The 26,400-nt window shown below is 48.0% G+C and overlaps 1 protein-coding gene across 2 annotated transcripts in view; it reads right to left on the reverse strand.

Moving 5' to 3' along the window:
- The window catches only part of MGMT (O-6-methylguanine-DNA methyltransferase), a 273,767-nt gene extending 247,867 nt beyond the window's left edge, over window positions 1-25,900 (reverse strand). Inside the window, exon 1 of one of the 2 annotated variants that reach the window (XM_076009699.1) lies at window positions 25,826-25,900. The gene's annotated coding sequence lies outside the window, so the exon portion shown is untranslated. Of the gene's footprint in view, window positions 1-12,014; window positions 12,393-25,825 lie in introns of those variants that run through there. The other variant, XM_076009698.1, reaches the window with a different exon arrangement.
- Window positions 25,901-26,400: the final 500 nt, after the last annotated feature.

Raw genomic sequence — 26,400 nt, forward strand, 5'->3', positions numbered from 1 at the left:
CTTGGGAGGCTGAGGCAGGAGGATCGCCTGAGCCCAGGACTATGAGGTTGCAGTGAGCTATGATGACGCCATGGCACTCTAGCCCAGCCAAGAGAGCAAGACTCTGCCTCAAAAAAATAAATAAAAATTAAAAAATCAACAACAACAACAAAAATCCCCTAAGAAAGTTCGTCCAGCAGAGTCAACCAGCCCAGAGCCGGTAACGTGGTGAGAGGCAACGAGAGCACTGGGGGTACAGGTGCAGGACATGCCACAGGTACATTCATGCAGGTGCATCCATGCCAGTGGATGCTGAGGCTTAAAACAACAGCAAGGGTTCCTGCCTTCAAAGTATGTAAACAGGCAGGGCGAGATGGCTCACGCCTGTTATCCTAGCACTCTGGGAGGCCGAGGCGGGCGGATCGCTCAAGGTCAGGAGTTCGAAACCAGCCTGAGCAAGAGGGAGACCCCGTCTCTACTATAAATAGAAAGACATTAATTGGCCAACTAATATATATAGAAAAAATTAGCCGGGCATGGTGGCGCATGCCTGTAGTCCCAGCTACTTGGGAGGCTGAGGCAGCAGGATTGCTTGAGCCCAGGAGTTTGAGGTTGCTGTGAGCTAGGCTGACGCCACGGCACTCACTCTAGCCTGGACAACAAAGCGAGACTCTGTCTCAAAAAAAAAAATAAATAAATAAATAAAATAAAGTATGTAAACAATTAAAATACAACAATATAACAGCTGAGAGAAGGAGGAAAACGGAGTATGAAATTTTATAAAGTATGTCAATGCTGAGGAAGTGGTAAAGTCGCAATTTAAGTAAACTATAACATGTCTAGGGTTATCCTGTAATCTCTGGGCTGACCTCTAAGGAAAAAAATATAAGTATGTATAACTAGAAAGTTAAGAAAGGAAAAAAATAAAAAAGTATTTTATCCATCCAAAAGAAAGCAGAATAAATTAGAAATAAAGGAACAAAAAAGAAATGGGACAATTAGAAGGCAAATAGCAAAATGACAGAATTAAACTCAACTGCAATTATTTTAATGTAACTAAACAGTTGAAAGGTGGAGATTATCAAATGGGATATTTAACCAACTATGCACTGTATAGACACTTTAAATATAAGGACAAAGGCTGAAAGTTTAAGGATGGGAAAAGATATACCATACAAACAAACATGGATTAATGTAATTAACCTAACCAAAGTTTTTTAAAAGAATTAAAAAATCTTAAAACTATAAGAGCAATTAAAAACCACACATTTAAAAAATCTTCCTACAAACACCAGGTTATATGGGCAAAATCTACCAAATTGTCAAGAAAAAGACCATTTTTGTCTAAATTCTCCCAAAGAACAGAAAATAGAGAACACTTAACGCATTCTATAAGACCAGAGTATCTCTGAAACCCAAACCAGACCAGGATACTATAAGAAAGAAAAACACAGGCCAACCTCACTCACAAAGATGCAAAAATCCTAAGCAAAACATTAGTAAGCATAGTCTAACAGGTGTTTAAAAGATGATGCTTAGTAGCCCAGTAATGTTCCTCTTAGGAACACAAGGATGATTTAACATTAATAAATCTATAGAAGTAATGATCCACACTAGCAGATATGGGTGTCGGAATCACATAATCATTTCAATAGATGCAGAAAAGTCACTTAATAAAATTCGAAGCCCAGTAATGACTTCTAAATTTTTTTCATGGAGCAGAGAAGAAAGGAAAGATATTTCTGAGATTTTCTTCAGCTCTGAGATAGTTTATGACAGTTTTTTGTTTATCTACTGAAGGGAAGAAAAAAAAAAGAAAAAGAAAAAAAGATTTCAGACAACCCAAAGAGGGAGAAATTTCCTTTCTACTAGGAAGTCTATTGCAAGTTATCATTTCTGGTAGTGAAAAATTAGCAGCTTTACCTTTAAAATAAGTAACAAGCTAAATATATCAATTATCATCACATCTACTTAAAATGGAACTGGATCCTAGCTAGTACAATATGGTCAGTAAAAGAAAGAAATGATTTACAGAGTAGAAAGACAGAGGCAAAAACTCTCGTTCACAGGTGACATGATTGGCTACATAGAAAAATCAAAGAATACACATGGGGCATATTAAAATTTTAAAAAGAATTTAGAAAGGAAATTAAATATAAAATGAAGACACAAAAATCAATAGCATTTCCATAGACCAGTCATAAAGAAAAAATCTAATCCTACAAAAAAGGTGCTATTTATAATAGCAATCGCAACAACAACAACAACAACAAAGGACCTAGAGAAAATGTTACAAAAGGTGTATAAGCCCTTTATGAAACAAATTATTAAAGTTCTAGAGGCACTAACAAAGGCCTAGAGACTGAGTACAAGAGCACATTCCTGAACAGGAAGATTCACGCCCTAAAAAAGTTAGTCTCCCCACATTCATCGGTGGGCCCAAGGACCTCCAAACACCAAAAGGGCTTTTTTCTAAGAACTTGACAAGCTGATGCTGAAATCTGTCTAGATGGGCAAAGGCCCAAAAAGAATTACACTCTTATTCAAGAAGAAACAACAAGATGTGGGAACCTTCCCGCCAATTTTTAGACCTGAAGCTGCACAGTTAGTGCACGGTGGCCTTACAGGAACATCCCTGACAGGCACGGACACACGTCTACCTGAGATCATCAGTTGCTCCAGAATCATTTCTTGAGTGACTCCTACTGCACATAGATGACAAACTAATGGCAAGAGAGACCCCACAGAACACAGACCTCTGTTCTGTGGGGTCTCTCTTGCCATTAGTTTGTCATCTATGTGCAGTGGGGTCTCTCTTGCCATTAGTTTGTCATCTATGTGCAGTGGGGGCCCCAGCAGAGCCATAAAAGAGGACTCACTCCACCAGTGGTGCTGGAGCAACTGATCATTTGTATTAGGGGAGCACTGGACTTCCACGCCACACACACACAGATGAATCCCAAATGGTCTTTAGACCTGTGTACGAAAAGGAAAACAAAGAGCAGAATTTTTATGGCTGGGAATATGGAAGAGCTTTTGCAACAAGATGTGCAAACTATAAAGGAAAAGAATCACAAATTCAATTACGTTCAACGACATTAAAATTAGGAACTCCCGTCCATCAAGAGACACTGTAAGGAAAGTGAAGAGGTGGGCCACACACTGGGGGAAGATCATCTGAGCACATAACTGACAAAAGGATTAGAATCCAGCGTGTGTGGAAGTACTCCTACAGATCAATAAGGACAAGACGACCCAACAACAGTACAGACAGAAGGGTGTGCACAGGCATCTCGCAGAAGAGGAGTCATGAATGGCAATACTGAAAAGATGCTCAGAGTCACCGGTCGTTAGGGAAATGCAAATTAAGATCACAATAAGGCATAATTTCCACCCAGCAGGTGAGCAGCTATTAGTAGTATGATAGCTCCAAGTTTTAGTAAGGATGTGCATCAGCCGATTGGGGTCTGATCTGCTTTCACCATTTTTACAAAACGGTTATTGTCTTGTAGCATTGAGCACTGACAGTCCAATAACTCTACCCTTGAGCATACACCAAGGAGAAACTATTATAAATGTAGCCTGGCAGCATTGTACAAGAGTGATCGTAGCTGCAGATCCCGGCAAAAGACTGGGAACCACCCAAACGCCACTGACAGAAGAGTAGAAAAGTGTCTCATCAAACTGCGGCACAGACATAGGATGAAATGCCACAAACGCACAGAAAATGAACCGACTACGGCTACATGCGACACAGATGAAATTCAGAAACGTGATTTTGAATGGAAGAAAGCGAGTCTCAGGGTATTCATGCAGTATGATATCCTCTTTACAAAGGTCAAAAACAAGCAGCACCAAATGAAACCCTACAAAAAAAGCAAAGACATACAGTAAAACTAAATGAATTTAAAAAGCAAGAGAATGATAAAGGCACATTTCAAAATAGCGATGACCTTGGGTGAGGGCAGGAGGGTGTTGGTGGGCAGGGCAGGAGAGGAGGAACGGCAAAGTCGCGCGCGGTCAGCCTCGGGGTGGCTGGGAGGGGAGCTGGCAAGTCTCCTGAGCACTGCTTTCACGTCACAATTTGCACAGACCTCATACAGTCTGTAGTATGTGAACTGGGACATAGAATTTTAAAAAGAAAACAAGAAGAAACAAGAAAAGAAGGACTGAGACAGGAAATGAGGGAGGGAGAGGAAAAAGGCATAAAGAAAGGAAAAAACCACAGATGAAACATATGAGGGACTAAACTAACACCGTACAGGACACCGAAGTCAAAATTCCATGAAATGTTAAATAATTGACATTACTTGGAAATGCTCATAGGATGATGATTAACAGCAATACTTTTCTTTTCTTTTTTTTTTTTTTTTGAGGCAGAGTCTCACTTTGTTGCCCAAGCTACAGTGAGTGCCGTGGCGTCAGCCTAGCTCACAGCAACCTCACACTCCTGGGCTCAAGCGATCCTCCTGCCTCAGCCTCCCGAGTAGCTGGAACTACAGGCATGCACCACCATGCCCGGCTAATTTTATTAATATATATATATATATACACACACACACATATATACATATATATAAACATATATATACATATATATACACATACACACACATACATATATATATATACACACATACATGGTGGCCAATTAATTTCTTTCTATTTATAGTAGAGATGGGGTCTTGCTCTTGCTCAGGCTGGTCTCGAACTCCTGACCCCGAGCAATCCGCCCGCCCCGGCCTCCCAGAGTGCTAGGATTACAGGCGTGAGCCACCATGCCTGGCCTAAACAGCAATACTTTTTCTAGAGACAGAATATTATGCTAAGAGAAACTTTCAAAACTCAATCAATTAAGATTGAGAAACACCTCGGCCTCCCATGGCTAACTACACATACACACATACACACACAAACACATTTTAAAATTCGTGTGTCACCTAAAACTTTGTAAGTGAACACATTTTCCCCTTTACTTCTATAGCAACTCCAGAGATGTGATGTCACTGGACAGTTTTGGCCTTCATATGTAACAGGAGTCACTCTTAAAAAGCTGTCAGGTGGCTGTGTGGTGCAATGGTTAGCGCGTTGGACTTCCAGAGGCTGGAGGCATTCACAACGCTAACCGTTCGCCGGAGCGAGCCCTCTGCAACCATCGCAGCCAGGGTGACCACTTCCGCTCCTTACACTCATGCGGACCCCCGGGAGAATATCAGCAAACCATCCGAGCCGTCCACTTGTCTCTACACACTTACGTGGGACACCTGTTGATTCCTGCTTTCTCAGGTGTGTGCATGGCTGTGGGAAAAGTATCATCCAAACAAGCAGGCCGGCTGTGGCAGCACGCCCAGTGAGTCAGACCAGCGACCTGAGCACCTGGACAAAAGACAGCCCTAGGGTGACTAATTTTTTTAAATGCAGAGGTGCACGGAGCTCCCTGGGCAGCCCAGGTAGACAGCAGCGCACAGGTTTGATGTGATCGCCACTATTACATTGAACTGAGTAGAGGCCAGGCTGCCCGGGGCACTGACCACAGTGGCGTGTGAGTTCCGGCAGGAGAGAACACACTCTTCTTCTGTCTGGTCGCACCTTGGACCACGTGGAAATACCTCAGTGACAGGCCCCAGCAGAGGACATTTCTAGTGACGACACTCATTTAAACCTGCAACCACGACAAGAGCAAAATAATCTGAATTAAAGATGCCTTTGATTTCCTCCATTTTCCCAATCTTAGATCCTCTCCATGCGGAGCTGAAACAGTCCTTCTTTGGAGCAAAGAAACACAGATAAAGTTCTTCGTATTTCTTAACGGAGAGTCAGTCATTGCCACCAACTTCACCACGCACGTGTGAGCTAGGGCTCACCTGTGAATTACTCAAGCCTCATGGAGGAGGGAAGACAATTAGCTATAAATGGATTTTGTAATATGTGTAAGGTTCAAGGGTAAAATAGTTTTCTTCTTTAACTCCATTTCAGAAAAAAAAAAAAGGAAAGAAAGAAAGAAAGAAAGAAAGAAAGAAAGAAAGAAAGAAAGAAAGAAAGAAAGAAAGAAAAAAGAAAAAGGCTATCTATTCCAAGTCCAGCAAGGAAGATGAAGAACTTTTAAATGTTCTTGAACATTAGTGTTCTTTGAAACTTGAGAGGGCCTGAATAAGCAAGATAAGCATCCTTAGAAAGTAGTCAATGAAGCCTTTCATCTGCTTTATGTAATAAAAAGTCTGGAGTTGGGGCCAAAGGGCTTCGTGTAATTTGAGCAATCTCAGTCCCACGTAAGTCCAGCTGGTGTCTCTTTTATCAATATGGTTGTACTAACATTTCCATGGGGAATCACACTTCTGGCCATGATGGAGCAGTAGGGACCGAAACTAACTGAAACAAAATAAAGTACTGTTTGAGTATCCCTTATCTGAAATGCTGCAATGTTTTGGGCTTCCAATTCTTTTGGACTCTGGAATATTTGCAAATACTTACCTAATCCCAAAATTGATTAGCTAAGCATTCCTAATCCAAAGTGCTCTAATAAGCATTTCCTTTGGGCATGACTTTTGGTCGTCCTGTCAGCACTCAAATTTCAGATTTTGGACCATTTCAGATTTCAGATTAGGGATGCTCAATCTGCAAACAAAACAATGTTTTCCGAACCATGGACATCAGCAGCCAAGGACTCCGCTCCCTGAGGGAAGGGAAGCAAGGAGAGCCAGAGCCCCGGGCTCAGCTCAGAGGCGGTCTCCAGGCTGCATGGAAGAGGGAGGGCCGCAGCAAACCAGCGGGTGGACTCGCCGAGGAGAGGAGACAGAAACCGGAATTCGGAAAGAACCAAACACCTATAGTTGGGGGTACAATAGCAGAGAAGAAAGGCCTACTCAGAAAAAGCTCCAGGTATCTTCGGAAGGGTCCCTGTGAGTCTCTGCCTAACTACCGAGCTACTGCTTGAGAAAGAACTTCTGAGGTCAAGGAAAGACCCCCAGAAAGTAGCAGGCCAAATAATTCCGAGCACAGAGCTGGGAATGGTTCACAGAGTGGAAAGAACTCATAATATGACACTCATCAGGTAAAGGCCTCACAGCTGCCTTATTTCATATTTACATATTCAGTACACACATACGCCTACATCCATACACACGCCCCGATTAAATAAAGGCACTGCCTTAGTAGTAGGGCTAAACTATCCCTGGACTAAAACTTCTTCTGGACCCACCCTAACAAAACTTAAAAGCAAGTTTTGAAAGGATACAGATTATTTCAAATAACATACCTGCACCAGAACAAAGTCCAAACCCTTTAAAATTCAACATAATCTAGCACTCAAGAACAAAATTCTCAATGGCTGGAAGGTGGAGGGGAGGGGATGGGTTTATATCTATACATTATAAGTGCAATGTGCATTGTCAGGGGGATGGACATGCTTAAAGCTCTGACTCTAGGGGGAGGGAAGGCAATAGCATTGTATGTAACCTTAACATTTGTACCTCCATATTATGCTGAAATTTTAAAAAAAGGGAAAACACACACACACACACACACACGAACTAATACCTTTTGTGACAATCTTGATGGAACTTAGAGACCAGCTTCCTAAGTGAGGTACTGCAAGAATGGAAAAACGAACACCTCATGAACTCACTATTAAATTGGAACTAAATGATCAATACTCATGTGTACATATGGTAGTAAAATTCAATGGAAATCAAGTGGGTGGGAGGGGAGAGGTGGGGATGGGTAAATTCACACCCAACAGGTGCAATGCACACTATCTGGGTAATGGACACACTTATAACTTTGACTCAAACTGTACAAAAAAGAAATTCATGTAATCAAAATATTAGTATCCCTATAATAGTCTGAAATTTAAAAAAATATAAAAATAAAAACACACATAAGCAGGGAAATATAACCCACAAGCAGGAAAAAAATCATTCAACAGAACCCCACCCAGAAAAGGCAAAGATTATTAAATAAGGAGATTAGGACAAAAATAGCTATTATAAATATGTTCCATGTATTCAAGAAGATAGAGGAAACCATGCACATGATGAAAGAAATATTATTATAATCAAAGATATACAACATTCATATAGAATTTATAGAGATGTAAAATACAGTTTGTAAACAAAAAGTACACCTGATGTACAGATTAGACACAGAAGAAAAAAACTAGTGACAATGAAAACATAGCATTTTTTAAACTATCCAGGCACAGAAAGACAAAAAGACATAAAAATGAGCAGAGCACCAGTGAGATGTGGGACAATATTAAACAGTCAAATATACATGTAATTGGGGCCTCAGAAAAAGAATGGAGGCAGAAAGATACTTAAAGCATTATTAAGTGATAGTTCTTCAAATCTGATAAAAAAAAAAAAAAAATAGATCTATGCAGGTAGAACATCCATAATCCAAAATGTTCCAAAAGCCAAAACTTTGTGAGCATTGATATGATGTCACAAGTGGAAAATTCCACACCTGACCTCATGTGACAGGTCTTAGTCAAAATGCAGGCAAAACTTTGTTTTATGCACAAAATTATTAAAAATATTGTATAAAACTTCTTTCAGGCTATGTGTATAAAGTGTGTATGAAACAGAAATTAATTACACATGTAGACTTGGGATTCATCCCCAAGATATCTCATTATGTATGTTCAAATATTCCAAAATCCAAAAAATTCTGAAATCTGAAACACATATGGTCCCAGGTATTTCAAATAAGGGACATTCAACCTGTACTCACAGAAACAAGAAGCTCAGGAAACCTGAGGGGACAAAAACATAAAGAAAACTACACCAAGACAAATCAAACTGCTGAAAACAACTGACAAAGAGAAAACCTTAAAATGGCCATAAGGGAGAAAAAAGACAAATTACACAAAGGAACAAATTTAAGAATGACAGTAACTGATCACCAGAAACTATGCAAGACAGGAAACAATGGAACATCATCCTTAAAGCATTATAAAGAAAAACAGGGTCAACCTAGAATTCTAAAAGCAACAAAATATCTTTTCAAGAATGCAGGTGAAATAAAGGCTTTTTCAAAAAAACAAACACAAAAGCAAGACATTCATTCATATACCAGCAGACCTGCACTCAATAAATGTTGGTATAAGTTTTTCAGGTATAAAAGAAAATGATGCCAGATGGAAATTAGGAACTACACAAATGAATGACAAGCTCAAGAAAGAGTAACTATGCAAATAAATGTAAATGCTGGGGGGGGGGAGTTCTATTTTTAATCTCTCTAAAAGATAACTGAGTAACTAAAATAGAAATAATAATATGTTTTGGAGTTTATTACACATGTAGCAATAATATAACAAAAATAGAATGAGAGAAATTGCAGTATACTGTTGTAAGGTGCTTACAGTATATGTCAAGTTGTATTATATTATGTAAATGCAGATTATGATAAATATGTATATTACACATCCTACTGCAAACACTAAAAAGAAAAAAAGGGAGGAAATAATCAATAAGCTAATAGTGTAGCTAGAACATTAAATTGGAATCATTAAAAATATTCAAATAATCAAAAAGGCAGGGAAAAGGGAGGAATTGCAAAAGAACAAATGGTACAAATACAAAACAAACAGCAAGATGGTACACTTAAACCCAACCATATTAATAATTACAATAAATATAAATGGTCTAAATAATTTTACAACAGTATTGTCAGATTAAATTTTTTTAAAGAGATCCAACTATATGTTGTCTACAGGAAACACAGATTAAATGTAAAGATAAACATAGGGTAAACAAAAGAATGGGAAAATATTTACTATAGAAACACTAATCAAAAGAAAGGTGGAGTGGCTATCTTAATATCAAACAAATAATTTCAAAAAAAAAAAAAGGAGTAATACCAAGTAAAGAATCTTATTTCATAAGTGCAAAGGGGTTAATTCACCATGCGGACATGTGAATTCTAAATATGTACTCACCTAATGAAAGCACTTGAAATAGATGAAGAATAAAACTGAAAAGGAGAAATAGACAAATCTCCAATTATAGTTGGAGATTTCAATAATCCTGATAATTTACAGAACAGGGAAATAGAAAACCAATAAGGATAGAGAAGACTTGAACAACACTATCAACAAACCTGACCCAACTGACATTTAAAGAACACTCCATCCAAGATCCACAGAGTATACATTCCACTCAAGTAGACACTAACATTCACCAAGATAGACCATACTCTGGGCCATAAAACAATGCTCCACAAATTTAGGAAGACTGAACTCATAAAAGGTAGGTCCTCTGACCACAAAGTAATTCAACCACAAATCAATAACAGAAAAATATTGAGAAAGTCTCCAAACATTTGGGAAAATCCCCAAATGCTTAGAAATGAAATGACATACTTCTAAATAATTCATGTATTAAAGCAGACATCACAAGGGAAATTGAAAAATATACTGCACTGAATGAAAATGAAAACACAATATATCAACATGTGAGTGCAACTAAAGCAATGCTTAGAGGCAAATTTTAGCATTAAGTGTTTATATGAGAAAAGAAGAAAGGACAAATTAATGACCTAAGCTTTCACCTTAAGCAACAACAAAAAAGAAAGGAAATTAAATCCAAAGTAAGCAGAAAGAAATAAATAATAAAGAGCAGAAATCAATAAAATAGAAAAAAAGAAAAATCAATGATAACAAATGTTGGTTCTCTGAGAACTGATAAGCCCCTTAGCCAGACCGCTCAGGAAAAAGGGAGAGAAAATGCAAAGTGCCAATATCAGGAACAAAAACAAAGACATGACTGAAAATCCTACAAACATTAAAAGTATAATAAACAAATATCAGAATAACATTAGGCCAATCAATTCAACAACTTAGATGAAACAGTCAAATTTCTTAAAAAATATAAAATCCCAAAAAGTCGCTCTAGAAGAAATAAATTACCTGAACAGCCCTATATCTACTAAAAAACTGATATTGTAGTTAATGTCCTTCTCACAAAACTTCAAACCAAAATGGCATCACTGGTAAACCCTATTAAACATGTAAAGAAGGAACAATGCTAATAGTATACAAACTAATCCACGAAATAAAAGAGGCCTCATTTCATGAGTCAGGCTTGTCCTGATAACAAAGACACTTCAGGAATGCCACAGACCAACATCCACCATGAACACAGACACAGAAACACTCAAAGGTATTAACAAACTGAGTCCAACGGTATATAAAAACAATAATACATCAAGCCCAAGTGGGGATTATCCAGGAATGCAAAATTGGCTTATGTATACATAAAAATCAGTGCGATTCACCATATAAATTGCAAAAAGGAGTAAAATGCCCTCAGTCTGATAAAGGCACCGACAAAAACCCACGGCTAACCACACACTTGGCAGTGAAAGACAGATGATGGAATGTTCAGGAAAACTGCTGACACCTTAGCAAGAACCAAGATAATGGCCCCAAACTCTGGGAAGAATCATCCTAACTCCCCCCGTCCCTGTCCCACCACACACACACCCCACTCAAGTGAAGGGAAAAAGCCAGGAGAAATAGACAAATCTCCAATTATAGTTGGAGATTTCAATAATCCTGATAATTTACAGAACAGGGAAATAGAAAACCAATAAGGATAGAGAAGACTTGAACCACACTATCAACAAACCTGACCCAACTGACATTTAAAGAACACTCCGCCCAAGATCCACAGAGTATACACTCCATTCAAGTAGACACAAACATTCACCAAGATAGACCATACTCTGGGCCATAAAACAATGCTCCACAAATTTAGGAAGACTGAACTCATAAAAGGTAGGTCCTCTGACCACAAAGTAATTCAACCACAAATCAATAACAGAAGAATATTGAGAAAGTCTCCAAACATTTGGGTAGTCCTGATGAAGCAATCAAACTTGTCAACTTTACTACATTTACTACTCTGTGACCAAATGGGCAATTGCAACAAAGCCTTCTGCAGCAAACCCAGACCACGGCCGTCTCCAGAAAAGCACCCTTGTGAGTGGAGGTGTGAGATGGACCAGCCAACCCTTTCTTAGAACAGAAGCTTTACCTGTACGAGAGACTGACTAACTGCGGCTATTCACACTTGCACGTCTGGCAGACGTTTTCTGAAAAACGAACAAAGTGAGCCTGTCTCTGTCAGTAACACGACTGACAGCATTTGCCGCCAGTGACAAAATGAGAGTTTTAAGTGACGATTAAAACTTCGGGAGACTTGTACTCACCACCGTGGCTTCCCGATACTAAAAGAAGACTGTCTAGGCAGGAAGGTGGTGATATTAGCAAACGTGACTTTTAGAACTGTGTTATGAAACACATCGGTATTGGAAGATCTGTGTAACTGGATGAAGCAATAATTTCCACAGGACAAAAGAATGACACAAGTGATGTCACAAAATCGTTCAAGACGGTAAGATGCACCAGTGGATTTTAAAAGTAACACAGTACAAAAAGTTCACTGAGGTCTCAGATTACATGAGAATAATACCCGTGATTATCGGTCAAAGCTATTAAAATGCATTTCCCTTCTCCAGCTACTTATCTGGGGCCAGATTCTCCTGACATGCTTCAGCTGAAACAACATATCACAGCAGACCGAGTGCAGGAGCAGAGATGAGAATCTGTCTTCTGTTAATCCAGACGTTGAAAGTTTTAAAAAAGAGTAAATCAGTAACATTCCTCATTAATTATTTTTTGCAGAAAATATAGCTGCTCGTTACAATGTTATTTATACAAAAGTCTAATAGGGTTATTATTGTTTAAATGAATTAATAAATAGTTTTAAATATCTCATGTTAATTTCCAGTGTGGCAAATATGACTATGTAAGTCATGCAAGCTCTTTGGGATCCCTAACAAGTTTTATGTGTGCAAAGACTCTGAGACCAGACAGTGTGAGGACCACCAGCATGGAGGGAAGAGTCCTGAGACCCCACCCCACCCGCTACCTCTGCCCCTCTGTAATCCACAGGGCCTTTTAAGGGACCTACTGCCGGAATCTGCAAACATGAAGAAGAACAGAGAAACACACCCGTGTCCACCCAATGAAGAACATGAGCGCCTCTCTCCGCCACTGTTGGAAAATACCCATGCTCCCAGTTTCTAAGATTTCCAACACCTCCACTCGTACAAACTTTTCCACGAAAATTTGATTAAATCTTTCTAGGAGACTTCCTCATAAAGATCCGCTAGCGACCTTACCACTATTTCAGCTTGAAGTTGGAAAAGAAGAAACAGAATACGTTGGTATAACAACTCAGCATATGACCACAATTCCATAAGAAAACATTTAAAATACATTAGATTTTTGGTCAAGATGAAAGACAAAAAAAAAAAAAATCAAGCAATCTATTCTAATTGGGTTCCCATGGTAACTGTACAATTGGGTTTTTCAATATAACATCCCAAAGGCCCAACGCACACTTGTAAAATGTACTTCCCACAGCCTGCATTGTTTCCACACTAGAGCACTCCCAGGAAGATCAATTATTACACATCCCCACCCTAACTATTAGTGGCAGGAGATGTTAACACCACTTGCCATATTAACATAAGCCATGTAAGGAGCACTGCGTATCACAATAATTATACAAAACTAATCATACACTGCAGATGCATCAAACACGTTCTGGGCAATAGACCGACACGACTGCTGTCACGCAACCGTGTTTACGGAACGTTAAGAAATCAAGCCCAACTACGCACCGAACCACCTCGCCTCTCTCATCGATTTCGAGGATAAGCAGAATCAATCATTAATAATTGCATTATAAGGCGACCCTGAAGGTTAATCATATTCTTAGAGACTCTCGCTGTGGAATTAAACAAACATAGCTGTGCTAATAAATAAACAAACAAAACGGTAACCGAGAAGAATCCAAATCCACACTTTAAACATTAACGGCACATTCTTGAACCCAGGACTCTGAGCTCGTCAGCACGGACCACAGCAGCTGGGCCCAGGGCAGGGCCCTCGAGGCGTGGGGCCAGCCCGCAAGGTAAGGGGCCAGGGGGTCTGGGGGGGGCGGGCACAGATGGAGCTTGGAAACCACAAGACCCGCCAGGAGCAAAGCTTGCGATCTGAGTTTTCCTTGCAAGAGTCACAGCGTCCCCTGTGGATGTGATACACTGTGCAGACCTACAACCCACAGCACACATTGGCGAGTTGGGGAAAAATAAATTTAACCACCTCCTACCTTTGTTTTGTTCCCCCATCCTTGGCCACAGGTGTGACGCGGGCTGCTTTGGCCAGGCGTAGGCCAGCGGCCTTTCAGGAAGACCCAACTCGACAGAGACCTCCATGTATCCTCGGAGAGGTATCCCAGCCCCCAAGTCAACGGACGGCCAGGTTCTGAGGATTCCAGCTGGCGTGCAACTGAGGACCACAAGCTGCCCCTGGACCCAGGCAGATTAGAATCTGTATTGACCCATCTCAAGGAAAGAAAATGAATTCAACCAACTAACAGAAACGTCCCAGCCAACCTGCCCAGACTGGCTCCCTAACCACTCTTTGTGCTTAAGTAACCCGGTCACCCAGCACCTGCGCCAGCGTCTCCTGCCCGAGCTGCCGCGGCACAGCCCCGGGGCCAGGGCAGCACCAGGCCTCCCGCGGCCCCAGCCATCCGGTGTCTCTTGCCTTGTCTCCTGGACCCATTTCTGCGCACCGGGCTTTCTGCTCCTAAGATTTGGGTTTCTGTCTCTTCTTCGGCTCTTACTCCAAGACACACGCACGCACAGCTTTTGCATATGCCAAGAGCTGAACCCGAGAACAGAGACTCTGGAGCACTGTCTGATCTCAAGGTTATCCTCCGCCCAAAATTCCAACTTCACACACACAAGCCCCTAATGAGTTCTGTGCTAGGACATGACTACAACACACGTTCATTTTCTCACAATTCTGGAGGCTGGAAAGTCCCAGGCGCAGGTTCCCGCGGATTCAGTTTCTGGGGCGGAGGCTCTTGCTGGCTCGCAGACAGCCACCTCCTCGCTGGGCGCTCACACGGCGGGGACAGAGGCCACAGTCCTATCAGATCAGAACCTCGCTTCTACGACCCCACTTAACCTCATCTACCTCCCAAAGGCCCTATCTCCAGAGACCGCTGGACCGGGGTCGGCACTGACCTATGAAGCCGGGGCGCAGTTCAGTCCACGCCGGGACCGTGCCCAGCGTGCTCTGCTGGGCCCTCCATCCAGGCCCTGGAATTCCACCAGGAAGAGGCGAAAACCACACAAGGGGAGCAGACAACTGCGTGAAGGGTGGAGGAACAGGGAAGGGCAGGGAGGGTCACAGGGCCGCAGCCGCGTGTGCAGAAGTGAGACGTGGAAGGAGTCAGAGAATCGGGGACCCGAGGGCTGCGTCTACATGTGGGTTGGGGTTGGAGAGGTTTGCCGGGGGTAGTGCAGAGGGTGGCCCCAGGAAGAGGGGACACGGGGGCCCCCAGTCCCTCAGAGCATAACACAGTGTGCAGTTTCCAAAGTGCCCAAGGGGATGTGGGGGGGGGAGCTGGGCAGGGTGCAGGTGAGCCTCGAAGGCTCACCCCGTATGAGGTCCGGGTGGGAGGGAGGAGCCAGCTGGAGCACTCTCAGACCGTGCCTCCCACAGGAGGGAGGATGTCACCTGGCCAAGTCTCGCCCGCCTCTGTGCCCAGACCGTCTTGGTCTTACCTAGCAACTGCCTGCACAGGGCAGCCGGGCCCACCATTCAGTGTGGCATGGGAGCAGATGGCTCCAGAGGCTTCCCAGGTGCTCTCAGGGATAGAAGGAGGAGGAGGACAGCATGCGAGGCAGAAGCAGTTGAGGCTGGAGCTGGTCACCGTGTCCCTGGAGGTGGACGGGCATGACGTAAGAAGGTCCTCACCACTGATGCAGCAGCCGTGCAGCCGAGCACTAACGCTCGGAGGTGGGCGCAGCCTGGGGGGCAGAGGGAGGTCGGGAAGTGGCCCCGACACGCCCCGTTCCCGAGAGTGGAGCCTCCTGCTGGGTGACCCTGGGCAGCCTGGGGACAGGGTCTTACCGTTCTGAGCCACGCAGAATTAACCAGAGCAGTCACACGCACCCACAGCCAAACAGACCGGGCAGCCGGCACCGCCGTGAACCCGCGTTGCACTGAGGAACCGGCGTCCCCATGTGAGTGCCGGCACGTGTCCGGCCCACGGGGCAGGGTGGCCCCGCGCAAACCCGGAGACTCTTCCTTCTGGCCCCAATCAAAGCGCATCTCACTAACGTTTCCAAGAACCCACCTGTTTCCACTGTCATGATCAGCGAGGCCAGGGGAAAAGGACCCGATTCTGAGGAGGGAAGTCTCATTAGCAGGAAATCTCCACTCACGGAAGAGAAAAATGGCTGGGGAGGTTAGACCCATACCCTTTGGGGGTTTTTCTGGAGTGACAGATAATCCGGAGAATGCTACAAGGACAGCAGTGGCCACGGCAGTGTAAAGGGAAGTAACAGAGGCTCCGGGAAATGTTCTAATTATACTCATGGCAAAAGTAAATAAATTGTTTTCTAGAAGAAACAAGAACAGGGAGTCTTTAAAGCCCATACTAGTGAAGATAAACAGAAAACAAAGAAAGTTAAACCGCTGATTCTGACCCAAGGCCCAGGCAGACTCCAGCCAGTGGCCGGGTGGCAGCAGTGGGAGGACACAGGACGGGGACAGGCGGGGGCCAGCCCAGGACCCCCTGTCTCAGCACCGCACGCCCCCCGCAAACGGCTGGTCACCCGTGAGGGACAGATCCGGTGCCAAGAGCTCGTCCTCTCGCTGGGCAGCCTCACAGTTATCTGCCCAAGAGGGCAGGTAACGCTGAACTTTAGGAATACTCATGTTAGAGCCTGCACATTCCTGCTAAGTAGCAGTCCTTGCAGCAAACTCAGGTGTGGCACCTGGGAGCAGCCTCGAGCCCCTCCTGCAACCCGGTGGGAACCCAGCCCCGCCTGCCCCGCCTGCCCCGCGCCCCCCCGCCGGGGACGAATGGGTGCGGGCAGCCTGCTGATCGCCCCGCGCCCCCCCGACCCGCACCAGAGACGGATGGGTGCGAGGTGCAGGCAGCCTGCTGATCGGCCAGCGCCCCTCGCCCCCCGCCACATCCATCTGCCTCGACAGCTTAATCTGATGATAACACGACGGTGACAGGAACAAATTTTTCTGCACAATAAAGAATAGCACACATGGGCTTTTCTTGGGATAGCTGGCTAAATTCAGTAACTTTTGGAGATATATCATTCCTTTTCTTTGCCCATCATTCCGGGAACTCCCACCCGAGTGCCGAGAGCCTCCCTAATAAGAGCGGCCGCGCACGCTGAGCACGGCCGCCTCACGCACTGCGCCCAGGACGTGGCCGCTGTCTCATCGGGTCCCCTGGCGCCCCACACGTGCCCAGCCCAACGCTGGGCAGGAGTTTAACTAATGACACGTGCAGAGCACTGAGACCCCGAAGCTGCATTTTGGGGAGCTTCCCTGGGCTCTGGCTTTGCCACTCCCAGAGCGCATCAAGGGCCCACTGTGACTCACCCCACGGCTGTCTCTCTGTCCCTCCGTCTGTCTGTCCACCTGTCCTCCTGACACACCAACCTGAGGCCATCCAGGGCCCCCACGGCTGGCTGCCCTTCCTGCTCTAAGAGCCTCGTCCCCAGGCGGCCGGCCGGCTGCCACCCCTCACTGTCCGAATCCCTGCTCAAAACTCACTTTCTGCAACATCTCCCGCCACTCAACACGCACCCCGCCCAGACAAAGGAGGAACTCTCCGCCTCACTCTGCCTCCCCACAGCCCTCACCGGCCCCCTGAGCGCACGTGTGTGACAGGCATGCCCCCACCCCAACCGTCAGGGGAGCCCCTTGAAGGCAAGGCCACCCGGAGCCCGCAGCCCCCGAGAACGGCTGCTGCCCACTGGCCACGGCAGGAGCCTGCCCGGGAACACGCCAGCCATGCCGGCCGCGGACACTCTCCTGGCCTGTGTCTCAGGACGCTGAAGGCACACTTCAGTTTGCATCATGATGTGACTGTACCCCCAAAACCTGATGGGTGGGTTTTAAAGGTTCTAATACTGTGTTTCCCCAAAAATAAGACAGGCTCTTCTATTTATTTTTCCTCAAGAAAAATTATTTTCACGGGACGTGTTATTTTCCCCCCAAAGCCTCAGCTTGCAGCATGCACAGGACGGCCGGGACCCAACAGGGGGCCAACCTTGTTGGTGGGGCTGCCCGCCCCTTTCCGGTCACCCCTGGGATAGCAGCTGTCACGACAGGGCAGCTGTGAGAAGGGCTGCTCGTCTTCTTTCCCGCTCCGCGACGACACACGTGGGTTGTGCAGATGCGCTGCGCAGCCACGCCCGTCACTAGGGCTTATTTTCGGGGTGGGGCTTCTATGGCGCACATGCTTAGAAATCCTGCTAGGGCTTATTGTATGGGGAGGTCTTGTTTTGGGGGAAACATGGTACTACCTACCTGCAGGAAGTGCGAGAAGGCTGGGGCCTATTAATGAGCTGCTTCCTCCCACCGACATGTCTGGCTGGCTGAACAGTTAAAATAAGGCCATCTCCCTGAGTCAGAACCCAAATGCCAGACAAAGCAGAGGGTCTATTCACCCTTCCAAAGCCAGATCGTTTTCTCTGGCTCCCTTGAGGACACACCCTTTCTTTTTATGCACAGACACCAAACATCTTCTTCTTTCTCAGTAAGCAAAGTGACCCTAAACTTAGCCGTCTCTGGTCTCTCTCTCTGCCTCTCCCCTGCACAGCACTCGATCAGAAAGCCTGCAGGGCCAGCACTGATAACACTCCTGGATCGTTCCCTTGCTTTGTGCCTGTTGCACCAACCTCCCTCCTCGCCCCCACCAGCCCGTCGGCCACACGACCTTCCGTAGTCGGGAGCACCAACCACCCAGCATGCCCCCTCCCCCCGCACGGCTCCAAAGGCTCCACGGGCTCGAGAGGAAACGCCCCTCGGCAGGACACTCTGGCCCTCCAGGAGCTGCACCTGCAGGCGACCTGAGCCCACCTGTCCAGCCCCCCACACCTGCCACATCTTCCTCACACTGGATGACACATGGGGCCCCACACTGGATGACAAACGCACCCTAGAGTCCACCCTCCCGCTTCTCTGCCCAAGTGCCCACCCCGGGCCACATGGAGAAAGCTGGCAGGCCACCCCACAAACGTCTCGCGGGCAATGAGGTCCGGGTGCCCGGCCTGTGGGGGCTCAGTAAAGCACGTGGATAATCCCACGACGTGGCTGGCCCTCCTGGTGCTCCCTGTCCTTCCTCCAGTTCCCCCACCCCTGCACTGGCCCCTCCACTCTCAAACGGGGTGTGCCCAGGGTGGGCACCAACAACGGGGGGCAGAGCACACGGGGTTGGTTTCGCCATTCCCAAGTCCCCACACACGGCGTGCAGCCTCAGCTACGGCTCTCTGTGCGCCCTGCTGGCATCCCGAGCACCTCCAAGCAGAGACAGAGCTGGGCGCTTTCCTTCTCCCACAAGGCTAGGGACAATACTCGTCACGCTGGTGTTCAGAAAACCTTTGCTAAATACACAGGAATGTACTTACTGATGCCACATCTCCGCCCAACAGGACTTCCAGCAGCCTCTCAGGCTCGCTGTTGCAAAGACAGCATGGCACAGCGGGGAAGAGCCTGCACTCGGCTATCAAATAAATCTGGGCTGGAAAACTAAAGTCTGCCCCGAGCCTGTGCAAGCTGCTCCACCCCCGGAGACCCAGGTTCCTCACATGCAAAACAGGGATCCTGGCAGCACCTACCTACGGGTGACCTCGGGGCGTTCACCAGAGTGTCTGCGCAAAGCCACCAGCACCATGTGCCTCTGATGAGTCGACGAGGGCACCGTGAACCGCGATGTGAAGGTGGAGAGACGCCGCAGAACAAGGCCCATTTCCACAAACACACACACACAAAAGTCACGGCGGAGTTTCGATTTTCGACCAAGCTCACCCAACGGGCCCAAACTATCCCTCGCTACTGTGGCACGAGCAGTCGCCACGCTTGGGAAAATGCTGTCGTACGCCGGCGTCGCTACTGGTTCCTGGCCACTGCCATCATCGTGTCAGATCCCATGTCTGCTCCTTTGGGAAGTTCTTTCAATTTAACAGACTATTAACGTCAGGCCTCCCAGACACGGTGGCTCAGGCTGCGGGCTGCTGGCAGGCGCCCCGCCGAGCACACACCCGCGCACTTCCTGCCCTGGGCCAGCGCGGCACACCCGGGCACCCAGAACGCGACCACCTGGGCAGGGAGCGCCGGGCGGCGGGCACTTCAGCCGCACTCGGTAACTCTACTGCAGAAAACAGAGCCGGGTGGCAGAGCGAACAGCCTCCTTAGACTCGGGAACTTCAGAAACCTTGCGACTCAGCGGGCAGCTGCATCGTGGTCCAGACCAGCACCGGCCTGCGCCCACCTGGACTCTCAGACACGGCACGGTGGCCCTGCCGTGGCCGAGACCCGAGCTCTCTTCCTGCCTCCACGTCCCAAATGCCACTGTCACCACTCAGGGCTCACCACGGGCCTCCTAACGTGGGCACTGCCTCTGCCCCCCTTCGGAGAAACCAAGCCTCGGAAGGCAGCGTGACTTGACAGAAGGTCACAGGGTGGTGCCTGGCAAAGCCCGTCCACACCGGAGCAGTCCGGTTTCCAGAGGGAGCCTCTGAGTCTCAGCGAGCACGCCCAGAGAGGGGCTTGGCTGTGAGCAAATCTGTAAAACAAGGATGCTGACTGGACCGGAAGGAAACCGGGATGGTGATTGGAATGGGGAGAACAGGGATGCTGAGTGGAAGGGGCTGGGGGTGGGGCAACGGGGATGCTGACTGGATGGGGGAATGGGGTTGCTGATTGGACAGGGGAAACAGGGATGCGGATTGGACTAGGGAGAATGGGAATGCTGATTGGATTGGGGGGAAGGGGATGCTAATTGGATGGGGGGAACAGGTTGCTGATTGGATGGGGGAATGGGGATGCTAATTGGACTGGGGAGAACAGGGTTGCTGACTGGACAGGGGAATGGGGATGCTGATTGGACGGGGGAACAGGGTTGCTGATTAGACTGGAGGGAACAGGGATGCTGATTGGATTGGAGAACATGGATGCTGATTGGATTGGAGAACAAGGATGCTGATTGGACAGGGGGACAGGATGCTGATTGGACTGTGGTAATGGGGATGCTGGACTGGAGAAAATGAGGATTTCAATTGGACAGGGGACAGGATGCTGACTGGGCTGTGGGAACAGGGATGCTGATTGGACAGGAAGGAAACAAGGATGCTGATTGGACTGGGGAGAGCAGGTATGCTAATTGGACAGGGGGAACGGGGATGCTGATTGGACTGGGGAGAACAGGGACACTGATTGGATGGAGGGGGACAGGGATGCTGATTGGACCGGGGAGAATGGGGATGCTGATTGGATGGGGGAACGGGGATGCTGACTGGACTTGGAGGAAAAGGGGATGCTAATTGGACAGGAAGGAAACCGGGATGGTAATTGGACAGGAAGGAAACCAGGATGCTAATTGGACAGAGGGAACGGGGATGCTGACTGGTTCCTCACCTGCATCCAGTTTCCTCTTTCCATGAGAATGTAGTTCAAAATTAGGATTTCTGTCCATGTAGTGCCTTTTACTTTAAAGAGCATTTATTATTTCGTATGTTTACACTCACACCTGTCACCCAGCCAGTACACCTAGGACAGACAAACGCCCGCTGTCCTCCCACCCGCTCTGGCACTTCCCACATAAAACTCAAGTCAGCGCCACAAACATGCTTCCCCTCGTGCATGGGAAGGTGAACCCCCACCTGAGACCACGAGAACACTTCCACCCAGAGGGCAGGAAACACGCACAGCCCTCTGAAAAGATAGGAGTGAACATGGCTGTCCGTGCTTCACATTTGTTCCTGAAACTAATGCCAGAGTTTTGGTAACATCTGCATCTTTGTCATAACCACAAAACTGAGAACTGTAACACCATGATAACATGTTGGGTTTGCATTCTGAAGAGATTCACGTGTCTCTAAGGAGTTACAAAACCATCCACAGATCCATATGCACAGGCAACTCGAAACAGTGCCGGCTGCGAATGGATCCATCTGGGAGGGCGACTCCGGAGCTTGTCTGGGCTGGGCTGCACCACCTCCCACTCATCCTAAGGACGTCCCAGCGGTTCTCAGACATTGGGGTCTGCCAGAATCCCCCGGGGAGCATGCAAAGACACAGGTCTCCGGGTTCTGATCCTGTGGGTCTGCCCTGGGGCCCTATCGTCTGCCTCTTTAAGCAGCACCGCCAATGACTCTGATCCCAGCAGGGCTCAGGCTGCCTTTGCAGAAAGGTTGCTCCCTTGGAGCGAGGAGTCCAGGGAGCTGTGACTCCTCGGGCCTTGCCGGAGCCGCCTTCCTGTGCCGGCCCTCACTGAGCACACACCAGCAGCACAGTCAGACCGGAAGGGGACACTTCGGTCCCCACTGTGGTCCTTCCGGTTGGGGAGTAAAATGTGACTAAAAATTTAAGGACAAATGATAAATAACTACCAGTTATTGATTACATTTCAACATTTAATGTCTCATCTCCTATTTTTCCCTGAGACTCATTCACTCTCTTCAACCGTCCAGATATCTGTGAACATCCAGGGCTGGAATTGCCCAATCTGTCAATAAGGTGAGAGTTTTCCAAACTACTATCCATATGACACAATTTGTCAGTAAAAACTGCCACCAGCGCTGTGCTTGCAGAAAAATGTCCATAAATGCATTATTGCAACTGGCAGATCGATGTCTATAATAAAAACAAATAGATTTAACAAGTGCCTGCTTTTACAAGCCACACCATTGGCGGACCGTACATTCCGTGTCAGCCCCCAGACTTCTGGGAATGGGCGATAGAGCTGGGGCTGGAGACTCTGCTGACTTCACAAGTGTTACGGGGAGAAAATTATTCTAACGAGAAAATTTTATACAGAAGTGGTAGAGTGAACAGACTAGGCATTTAATGCTCTCTCCGTTTCTTCAGTGGTTGCGCACATACACATATGATGACAAATTTAACAACCATAAGAAAATGTTTCTGAAGAATTTTTAACTGGCTTTACAACAGCTACCTCGCAGGCCAAATGCATTTACTCCAGGTGGGGTGAAGAGGACATGAGGCCTCCCTGGAGAACCCCACTCTACTGCTAAACCACTGATGAAAGGAAAACAACTTACGGTGTCGGAAGCAAGTTTCAACATTCAACACACGACCAAGGGAATCCCCCTGGGGGGTTCCTGGGGGCAGCCTATCTGGTTGTGTAGCTGGAGCAGCCATCAGAGGGCTCAACTGCCAGAAACCCCCAGCACCTGGGCGAGACAGTCTTCGACCCATTCACATGGGAGCCACAGAGCCAAAGCCACTCTGATACCTTCCAAAGGTAACGAGGATCACAAAAATGATGTATGTCTCTTCTTAGAAAAGTCATTTTAATAGTTATATGAAGTCATTCATTACATTCTGTACCTTCATTATATGTTTTCCTCCAACTATGCAGTTCTCCAATGTAAGCCCTTTGGTACTAATTTTTTTAAGTTAAAAAAAAAAAAATTAACTATTTCCACCAATGAGCAGATAAGCAGCAGTTACCCAAATGCCACAGAACACGCATCCAGCAGTACGTGGTCCACAAATACAGGGGCTCACACTTTACCCACCTATGCCCAAGATCAGCCTCCAGAGCCCCTTGACCTTTAACCTTTGCACTTCAAACCACGAATGGGGTGTGGGGCCAGCTTGTTCATCACCTGTTTCTAGGAAAGGCTAATACGGAACCCACCCTCATGCAATAGTAATGTTACGGTTTATGTGTCTCTGATTTTAGAACCTTCAAGTTTTGCCTAAATCATATTCTACGGTAAGACCCCACCTCTTTCATAAACTGGCTGTATCAAAAGATGTCTATCCCAGCAAACAGGGTCACAGAGGACTGTGGCAGGAGCCAAGTGAGCTCAGGGACTTTCAGGCTCACTGTGTCTACCTGGTGTGACCAGAGACCCAACCAATCCAAACCTCAGGGAAAGTGATGTAGACAAGGCAGTCACACTGGGGTAGGGGAGTTAGCCAGGGTCAGAGTGAAGTGTAAAACCAAAAGGCAGAGAACAATGTTAAAGGAAAAAATAATGTAGAAAATACTGTTTCATTTCCATTTTTTTCCTACCAAGGAGCATACAATGAAAAGGGCATTAATGCTAAAACAGTCAAAGTCATGGTGGTTTGAATCATTGGCTCCTGTTTGTCCTCTGCAAAGTAGGAAAAATAAAGACAATTTTAGAGAGTTTATTTCATTAAAAACTACAGCGAAGAGTAACATGTTTTGTGTGTGTGTGTGTTTTTCTGAGAAGGGTGGAGGACTGGAGGAGGAACAAACCCAAGGACACCAGGGGAGTTCTTGTTCAGGCCTTCCCTGCGGGAAGGACTCAGGAGGCCTGACTGAGACCTGGGCAGGCGGAAGAGCTGGGAGGTGTGAGCAGAGGATGCCGCCTGGGCGAGGGCCCAGTGGTACTGAAGCAAGACCTAAGCGCTGAGCTGCACCCTGCTCCACCTGAGAAAGGTGTAAGACTCTGAGAAGCTGCACAAGAGTGAGATGTTAGCCAGTGTGTACCTGGGGCTTCTTTAAACCTTGCTAACAGGGAAGCCTTTCCAAAGCAGTGCCTGATAACATTAGTTAAATCCAGCTATTGTAATATAGATTTTTTTTTGATGAAAAGAATGTTTACATAGAAAAGCACCTTGGCATAACTGTGTACCTGAGGCCTACTTCATCCAGCCCCCTGAGTGTAACAGACACCTCTCTCTTCAAATTCTAACTCCAGAGGGGACCCAGGAAGGAAGGAAACTCCCCTGCTACCTGCAGGCTCTGGTCCTGCCAATACCCTGACGGTGCCCCGAGTTACATGACGTTAACTACCAGGCAGGCTGGGCCCTTGACATGGTTTCCTTCACACTTTCTGCCCCTGCCCCCAGTGTGCTAAGTTTTTAAAACAGTCTTTCTCATCTTCTTGAGTGTTTTAGCCATTGAGAGACCCATGAAAGTAACAAAGCCACCTCCTCATCATTCCTCCAGGGATGGGGCGAAGAAGAGGGTCTCAGTTAGTGGATACTCTAGGGTTTATATGTAAATAACCAGTCCCATTCCTAGCTCTTTCTGCTGCAAACAGCTGCGGTGACCCCTCCCTGGGCCAAGCCCCCGTCTGGTGACGGCTCAATCAAGCACAGGTGGTGCACGTCTACACAAAATGCGCTTCGGGGCCAGAAAGCCACCCTGGCTGAGGCACCTGAAAGCAAAGGCCACCCTGAGGCTTCAGGAAGTGAGGAACCCAACCAGTGAGGAACACAGTTCAGAGCGTCTCTGCTCCGTTATCAGCGACTTGGCCCTGGAGCTGCACCTGGTCACTCTAAGAGTTCATGGGCGCGGTCGGGCGGCACGGTGCACGCACGGGCTATGGTGGCGAGAACCCCGGAACCTGGTCTCCAGCAGAAGGAAACCCGGGATTCTGCAGGACGCGTTCGCTAAGGGCAGGCGCAGGGCGCCCGAAGCTTCTGGAACAGGAGGGAGCGACGGCTGCGCAGGGAAGGGCAGGGGCAGCGCAGGTGGAGGGGGTGGGCCTGGACCCCCGGCCCAGGCGGGCCACAGCACCGCAGGGCAACTGTGCCCAGAACCTGGGCGCACCTGGGCGCACCTGGGCGCACGTGGAGCCCGGCCGGGTCGGCGGGGTCAGGGCGCCCCGGCCCCGACGGTGAGGGGAGGGCGCCCGCACAACTGCGCGGGGCCGGGGCTGCCCGGCTGCAGCCGCCCGCTCTCCCCAGGCACTGCCGGGTGGGGGCAACCCAGACACTCACCACGGAGCGGACGAGCGGACCGCGAGGACCTGCGGCGCGGGAGCGTGCGGTGCTCCGGGAGCGCGCGCCGCCGGCTTGGCCGGCGCTGGGGGCGGGGCCGGACGAGGGGGCGGGGCCTGCGGTGCGGGGGCGGGGCCGGGCGAGCCCAGCGCCGGGGCAGCGTGGGGCACGGGGGCGGGGCCGGGATTCGGGGGCGGGGCCGGGGGCGGGGGCAAGCGAGAGGCGCGGGGGCGGGGCCGGGGACGGGGCCGGGCGCGCGGGGGCGGGGCAGGGGCCTGTGAGCTCTGCGCTAGGACAGCGAGGGGCGCGGGGACGGGGACGGGGGCGGGGCCGGGCGCGCGGGGGCGGGGCCGGGGGCGGGGCCGGGCGAGGCCAGCGCCGGGGCAGCGCGGGGCGGGGCCGGGGGCGGGGCCTGGCGCGCGGGGCCGGGCGAGGCCAGCGCCGGGGCAGCGCGGGGCGGGGTCGGAGGCGGGGCCGGAGGCGGGGCCGGGGGAGCCGGGCGCGCGGGCAGCGTAAGTCACAGGGGCGGGGCCGGGGCAACGCGGGGCGGGCCTAGAGCGGTTTCCCTGCCGGGG

Source organism: Microcebus murinus, chromosome 14, assembly GCF_040939455.1.
Source record: "Microcebus murinus isolate Inina chromosome 14, M.murinus_Inina_mat1.0, whole genome shotgun sequence".
Taxonomy (NCBI): Eukaryota; Metazoa; Chordata; class Mammalia; order Primates; family Cheirogaleidae; genus Microcebus; species Microcebus murinus.